Genomic DNA, 7,823 nt, shown 5'->3' with positions numbered 1-7,823 from the left:
CAAAGTAGTCAGTGCGTCTGCGAACTCGTTCTTGATTCTTGGAACATGTTTGAATTCTATTTTCGTGAACCTATTTATTAGTTCTTGCACATGATACAGGTAAGGTAGTATCTTGGTGTTTTTCGTAGCCCATTCTCCTTGAACCTGGTGTACCAGAAGATCCAAATCACCAATTACCAGCAACTCTTGTATATTAATGTCGATGGTCAAATTGAGCCCCATGATGCAAGCCTCATATTCTGCCATATTGCTGGTGCATGGAAACCTAAGCTTTGCGGATACCGGATAATGTCTACCTGTCTCTGACACCAAAACTGCTCCAATACCCACTCATTTGAAGTTTGCAGCTCCATCGAAAAACATTCTCCAACCGTCGTCTGCAATGTCCTCTCCTACGAATGACACTTCTTCGTCAGGAAAATACATTTTTAGTGGTTCGTATTCTCCTCCTACAGGATTTTCGGCAAGATGGTCTGCCAACGCTTGTCCTTTGACTGCCTTCTGAGTTACATAGATGATATCGAACTCACTCAACAATATTTGCCACTTGGCCAACCTCCCGGTAGGGATAGGCTTCTGAAAGATGTACTTCAGAGGATCCATCCTTGATATGAGGTATGTGGTATAGGCAGAGAAGTAATGCCTCAATTTCTGAGCTGTCCATGTCAAAGCACAGCAAGTGCGTTCTAGCGGAGAGTACCGTGCTTCATAAGGTGTGAACTTCTTACTCAAGTAATATATGGCTTGCTCCTTCCTTCCCATCTCGTCATGTTGTCCCAAAACACAACCGAAAGCCCCATCTAGTACGGACAAATAGAGTAGCAAAGGTCTCCCAGGTTCCGGCGGGACTAGCATTGGCGGTGTGGACAGGTATTCCTTAATTTTGTCAAAAGCCTTCTGACAATCCTCGGTCCAACTAGTTGCAGCATCCTTCTTCATCATTTTGAAGATTGGTTCACATATTACTGTGGACTGTGCTATGAAGCGGCTGATGTAATTGAGGCGTCCCGGGAAACTCATCACGTCCTTCTTGCTCTTCGGTGGTGGTAATTCTTGGATAGCTTTAACCTTTGACGGGTCCAACTCCATTCCTCGGCACCTGATGATGAATTCCAGCAATTTTTCTGCAGGAACCCCAAATGCACATTTTGCGGGGTTCAGTTTTAAATTGTACTCCGTCGCCGGTTAAAGAACTTCCTCAAGTTTGCTATGTGATCTGTGGATTTCTTGGATTTGATGATGACATCGTCAACATATACCTCTATTTCCTAGTGTATCATATCATGGAAGATGGTCGCATGGTCCTCATATAGGTGGCCCCAACATTCTTCAGACCAAATGGCATCATTTTGTAGCAATACACTCCTAATGGTGTAATGAAAGCTGTTTTCTCTGTGTCTTCTTCGTCCATCCAAATCTGATGATAACCCGCGAACCAATCTACAAAGGATTGGAGTTCATGCTTGGCGCAATTGTCGATCAGAATATGTATGTTCGGTAGTGGGAAATCATTCTTGGGACTTGCTCTGTTTAAATCTCGATAGTCAACACATACCCTGATTTTCCAATCTTTCTTCGGAACCGGTACAATATTTGATAACCAGGTTGGGTACTCAACTACCCTGAGGACTTTTACTTTGATCTGCTTAGTGACTTCCTCCTTTGATTTTTAGGCTCATGTCTGGTTTGAACTTTCTGAGTTTTTGCTTCACCGGCGGACATATTGGATTAGTAGGCAACTTATGAGCAACTATGGATGTGCTTAGACCGGTCAATGTCATCATATGACCATGCAAAAATATCCTCATATTCTTTCAGGAAACGAGTGTATTCTTTTTTCTCTGACGGTGATAGGTGAATACTTATGCGAGTTTCTTTGATGGTTTCAGAATCTCCTAAATTGACCGTCTCGGTTTCGTCCAGGTTGGACTTAGGCTTATTTTCAAAATTCTCAAATTCTCTACTCAGGTATCCATCTTCTTCTTCCAATTCACTATCCTTATGTTGCGTTGTCTCATTACATGTCACAGTCGTTGGTTCATCAAGATAAGAAATAGCAATGCTGTAGAAGAAAAATATGAAATATAACGATAATAAAACATCAAATTATTTGATAAATGCTGAAACGTTAAACAAAATATCGTCTATGATGACATCAAAACAATGTTTTCCAAAACAAAATACTGAAAGAAAGTTGTTTTCAAAACTAAATGCTCAAAGACTTGTTTTTTGAATAACATTAGTAGCCATGCTACCCCGGGACTCTTCTGGCCCTTGATGGTGTGGCGGTCCAATTCTTGAGAACAACTCCTTCTCTATGGTCTGAATGGTGAGGTCTTCTTCCTCCTCCTACTCAACTATTGCATTACAGTCCATGTGTTCATCATCCAGGAACAGATTCCTCAGGCCAGCTAAAGCCTTATCTTCTTCAGATCCCCATATTATGTCACTCTGTTGAAATGTCTGGTGCAGATGCGGTATCGGCTGTTCAAGAGGGTAATAGGGGACATGCCATGGCGGCGACCAATCATCGTACTCCTTCCAGGTGTACTGATATGCAAGTCCAAAGGTGGTACCGTGACGTTTTGGTTGTATTGGCTTAGTGATACCCTAGAGATTCTTATCGAGCCCTTTATCGGGTTCATACCCTGACCATGCCAGTATGCTTTCTATTTTGCTGCTCCACCATTTATCTTTTTCAATTGCATTGACACGCTCGATGCAGTGATAAGTTTCTCCACCCAACTTTCTTCTATTCTCGACAACCGGGACGGTTTAACTGGTGTAAATGGGATTACTTCCATCTCCATGAATGATTACCTCCTGATGGTTCCATTCGAACTTCACGGCCTGGTGTAGCGTAGAAGCCACAACTCCGCAGCATGTATCCAAGGTCGTCCCAGTAAAAGATTATACGTAGCAGATATGTCCAATACCTGAAACTCAACATCAAACCAAGCTGGGCCCATCTGCAAACAAAGGTTAGTTTCCCCAATTGTGGCCCTTTGAGACCCATCAAATGCTTTCACATTCATACTCCCTGCTCGTATCTCATGGAAATCTTTACTCAACCTTTTCAGAGTAGTCAATGGACCAATGTTGAGGCTAGAACCCCCATCTATTAGGACTCTGACGATGAGTTTATCCTCAAACTTTACTGTGATGTGTAGTGCCCTGTTGTGACTTAGTCCTTCAGGTGGTAGTTCATCTTCGTGAAAGGTGATCTTGTGGCTTTCCAGTGCTTGCCCTACCATGTTGGCCATTTCTCCACTAGTGATGTTGTTGGGCACATAAGTTTCATTCAACACTTTTATTAACGCATTCCCATGCGTCTCAGAATTCTGTAGCAGTGACAGAATGGAAATCTGAGCAGGGTTTTTGTTCAGATGATCAACAACAGAGTATTCTCTTGCCTGTACTTTCCTCCAGAGATCATCTGGACCAGTTTTAATGATGGGTTGTTTGGCAGCAGTTTCCTTGCTTGTTCCTCCCAAATTTTTAGGTGTATAGATTCTTCCAATTCTGGTCATCCCTGTGCAGCACCAGACTCTTCTATTTTTGCTTTTCCTTTTCTCCTAGCTTCGGCAACATAATCCCAATGTATGGCATTGGAATTCAAGGGTGGTGTGGATGCTATCGTCACAGTGAAGGGTGTGGTTACTTCTACTCTAAATGGAGTAGGTGTAGTCGAAGGTGCTGTCACTTCGATTTCAAACAAAGCTGATGCGGCTACTTCAACTTCGACCGGTGGATGTATCTATACCACAATAGGAGTGAGTGTGACTGCAGGTTTCTTAGGGTCGTCACCTTCCCGAATAAGCCCAATCGACCCTTCAGGATCCCATTCTTCATAAGTTTCTATCACATTTACTCCTTCACCCCTATGATTTGGGAGGGGATTGTTGCGGACATTGGGTGCGGCTTCCTTTGCTTGTATGACTTTGGTATCAATAAGGGTTTGAATCTTGTCTTTCAGAGTGCGACAATCATCAATAGTATGCCCCTTTATGCCGGAATAGTACGCACATGTTTTGTTCGGGTTGACCCATTGGGAGGAGTTTTCCATGGCGACAGCGGGAATAGGGGTGACATATCCGGCAGCCTTCAGTCTTTCATATAGCTGGTCGATGGGCTCAACAATAGGGGTGCATTGTCTGGGCGGCCTGTGATCGAAATTGGGTCTGGGTTTTTGATAGTTTTGACGGGTTAGAGGTGAATGATAATAGACTGGCTGGGTGTTATAAATGTGGTAGGCGGTAGCGGTTTGAGGATATCTAGGAGGTGAAGGTTGGTATGTGGGTGGAGGTGTTTGGTATGTGAGTGGAGATTTTGGACCTTGGGCTACCATCACTGCCCCTACTTCTTTCTTTTTTGATATACCCCCTGACTGTAATGCTTTGTTCGTAGCCTGCAATGCCTCAAAATTGGTTACCTTCCCGCACTTGATCCCCTCTTTAATCCTTTCTCGGAGTTTGATGATGTCGGAGAATTTGTGATTTTCGATGACCATTAACCTTTTATAGTATTGTGGATCCTGGGCCCTGACGAAGAATTTGTTCATCTGCTCTTCTTCCAATGCCGGCCTAACCTTTGCTGCTTCTGACCTCCATCTAGTAGCATACTCGCGGAAAGTTTCCATTGGTTTCTTCTTGAGGTTCTGTATGTAGAAGACATCCGGTGCACTTTATGTATTAAACTTGAATCAGTCCATGAAGTCCAATGCCATGCTTACCCAGTTAACCGACTTTTTGGGGTTTTGACTGATGTACCAAGATAGGGCGTCTCCAGTGAGACTCTCATGAACAGCTTCATGCGAATTCTGTCATCTTTCCCAACTCCCACGAGCTTGTCACAGTACGTCCTCAAATGTACCTTCGGGTCACCTGTTCCGTCAAACATCTCGAACTTAGGAGGTTTGTAACCCTCCGGCAGTTCCACGTCTGGCTGAATGCATAGATCCTCATAATTCAGACCCTTTATTCCTTTGCCTCCTTCAATACCCCGGACTCGGCTTGTGAGCTTCTTGAGCTATTCCGCCATATTATTAATGAGCAGGTCCTTCTCGGCGGATTCTGGTGTGTATGAGATTGGTTGAGTGGAGTGGGGTAAGGTTTCCACGTATATGGGATATTTTTGATGGGTGTCGGGTGTTGGAGTGTTGTGGTGATCATTAGTTGAATTTTGCGGATCAGGGATAGGTTGTGGGGTATTTTGAGAAATATGGTAAGTGGTTTGTGGGTACTGAGTAGGAAGATGTTGGTGTTGAGGAGGAGTTGGTATTGATGGGGTGCGGGAGGATTTTGTGGACGTTGATTTGGTGTATTTTGAGGAGGTACTGGGTTCTGATCGTTTTGCTGGTTAATATCTGGGACGTTTAGGGTGAGGGAAAGGTTTGCCAGGTTGCAGACCTGCTCAAGCTCCCCTTGCAATTCTAGTATCTTCTGTTCCAACCGTAGGACCAAATCATTTTGTGCCGGAGTACTCTGACCGTCTGAAGTTTCCATATTCTCAGCATGTGTAGCGTTGTATTTCCTGACACTACTCATATCATCTATCTTAGCTTTTCCCTTGCTTTCGGATTACTTGGAGGAGGAGGAGGTGGAGGGCCTCTGGATCTGGTGTGATATGCTGACGATGCCAGTATGTGCGAACCAACCTTAGGGAATGGGAATAATCAAATTAAAGAAAAAGGCAAAAAGTTAAACAAGTCAATAAGGATTCTGAAAAGTATTTGCAGTATTTAAACACGTATTGCAGGAATGTAAATTTGCGTCCTAATTTGGGGAACCTCGTTATGCCCGAGGTAAGCCTAGTGACGAGTAGATTTGGAGCAATTTAATGCCGACGAATGCCTCATTTCATTAATGTAGTAAATAAAGCGAACCTATAAACGACAATAGTAAATGAGTCAGTAATGGCATTTGCCTTATTACATTCGAATTCCTAGGTCGCGCATGTCCAGCAGCTTCGGACCATGCCGAACCTAGGGACTTCGTGCCTCATTTTCTGCAAAAATAAACAAAGTTAGACCCTTTCTCCCCTCCGGATTCGACTACTTACACATTAACGATTAGTATATCGGCATTCGTTTCTCCAAATAATGCACACATCGTGATTGCGCCCTTTGGGATTATGGAAATCCCGGTGGGCTTTGGACAGGGTTTTTTCTTAGAAGGTTATTATGCGGACACATATTAACCCATGCTAGGTTTGATCATGATGCATGTACAGTTATCATCAAAGTAAGGTCTCTATAGAAGTCTAGACTGGTACCCTCAAGCAGACAGCTTGAGAGGGAAAGGCACGGAACCATCGATTGCACCGCTAATAGACTAGTTTTACCGCAAATAAGCCTTTCCAAATTAAAAGGGTGATTTTAGGAAGAGCGCGGACACTCATCAAGTGCCGCTATGGTATTAGTACGCACGAGTGGAAATGATATTGAGCATGCATTATGCAAAAAATAACACATTGTCAAGTATTTTCACATGTTTGAAAATAAATGCAGTATTGAATGAACGTAAAGACATAAAGGAAAGAAAAACAGGGTAGAAGTTAGTTCGCGAAATGAGGGAATTGCAATAAAGAAAATAAAGGGGGTAAGGATTGGGGGGAGACATGATATAGCAAAATTGAAAGTCGGGAACAAGTGAACATGATTAGGAAATAAGGGGAAACACATGTTGTAATTGAATTAAAAGAAGAGTTGCATATGAGTTCATATAAAGGGTAAATAGGGAAAAAGATGTGCATGTAACAATAAAAAGGAAAATAAGAGCGGGGTATTCAAATAATAGAAAAATAACAAAATACGCTTATCGAGAAAGACTAATTCATGCAGATCAAGTTCGTAATGGTAAGAGCCTAAAGATAATCCCCAGTAGAGTCGCCATGCTGTCGCGCCCCCTTTTTCTCGCGAAATCGGGTTTCGACATTTTGACAACTCCTTTTGAGAGGGTAAGGAAAAGGAATTGGTTTAGAGTCTCCACCTAACGGATTAAGGTGCGTTAGGGCACCTAGAGCAGATAACTCATGTTATACCAGTTTATATCACCAGAGATCGGGTAAGGGCTCGAAATTACCTCGAAGAGAAGGTGTTAGGCACTCTTCGAGGTCCACAATTGTGGGTCCCGGCCGAACTCAATTATGAATTAGTCTAATAAAGAAGCTAGAGAATTATTTAATAAGGATGGGGGGTCCTAATTTTTTTAGCCTAAAGGATCACCCCGTGCAACATAAATACTACTTCGTAACTCCCTCGAGGACAGGGGTGTTACTTATATTATCCAGCGGGCACAGACTATCATCTCCTGCTACCCGATTACTATTTTCAAGTTGTTACTTAAAGCGCTCTAGTTGATTCTAGTTCATTTTCTATGCGTGCACTACCCGTCCCTTACCTATGGTCCTGGAGGAATTAGGATCTCTATTTGGGATGGTTCTAGACTGAGCCTAGGTTGCTCAAAATTGTAAAATACTAGGCGACAAGAAAAAGAGTTAGGACTTTCAGATAAAAAGCATATACGGGCTCATATTGACCTCCACACATAAACAACAAATGCACGCAATTGATTGACATGCTTTATTAATCTTAAAGTCCTATAGGCCGGATATCTATGTAAGGAACAGGCGAGCAGTGATACACAGAAGCAGTCTTATTAATGCGAGTGTTGGGACCTATTATTTGCCTACTGATTTTACTTAGTACAATATCTGGGCGTTTCAGAAAGTAATGCATCACAATCACAAATCTAGAATTGTTATTTTAGTCCTATAGGTATATTGTCTAAGTGATTGACAGCGGCGATTGTATTCAGAACCAA

Source organism: Nicotiana attenuata, unplaced genomic scaffold (genome assembly GCF_001879085.1).
Source record: "Nicotiana attenuata strain UT unplaced genomic scaffold, NIATTr2, whole genome shotgun sequence".
In the NCBI taxonomy this organism is placed as follows: domain Eukaryota; kingdom Viridiplantae; phylum Streptophyta; class Magnoliopsida; order Solanales; family Solanaceae; genus Nicotiana; species Nicotiana attenuata.
Note: the sequence above shows the minus strand (reverse complement) of the source record.